We start from the raw sequence: 712 nt of genomic DNA, 5'->3' as shown, positions 1-712 counted from the left end.
AATGAAATTTCTTGTTATGATTATCAATGTTATTGTAGTTTTTTTGTACATTAAAGAATGAAAAAGTTGAGCATGGTAGTGCATGTTTTTATTGTCCCGGATCTTATCTATTTAAAATATCGTTTAAATGGGAAAATGTTTAGCGGCTGAATAGTAAATAAATATTTTGGCCATAATATATACATTGTAGAAAACCTTTTATTGATTTTGAATTTTTGACTCTAAGCAGACTCCACCTAAAATTCAATGCGATTGGATAGTTCGAAACTCTATAATTAGAATTTTTCATCAATTGACATATAAATTATAATACTAACTACGTTAATTGTTAAAAACTGGCTTGGTAGCCCATTTTGAGGTGCCAATTTGAGACTTGATTTTGAGGACTCAATTCGTATTAATAACGAGTCAATATGAATTTATGTTATCCGTTATGAGGAGGTCGAAATAATATATTCATATACTTAAAAAGATTCACTAATTGAAGGAGAAATTAACTCTCCAAGTGATACCATGAAATTAGAAAAATTAAAGAAAAAACCTCTTATCTCACATGGAAAAGAGACGAAACTATTATCTCATATGAACCTTATAAAATGGACCATGCACTTCTCATCTGAGACACATAAGAATTTCATAGCAGTTCTTCCTTCTCAGAAATTGCGTTTTAATGAGATTATTTTGAGTAGTTTTTTTTTTTTTTTTTTTTTTT

This window comes from Morus notabilis, unplaced genomic scaffold (assembly GCF_000414095.1).
Source record: "Morus notabilis unplaced genomic scaffold, ASM41409v2 Scaffold521, whole genome shotgun sequence".
NCBI lineage: Eukaryota > Viridiplantae > Streptophyta > Magnoliopsida > Rosales > Moraceae > Morus > Morus notabilis.
The sequence above is the reverse complement of the archived record's forward strand: the minus strand, read 5'-3'. Positions refer to the sequence as shown.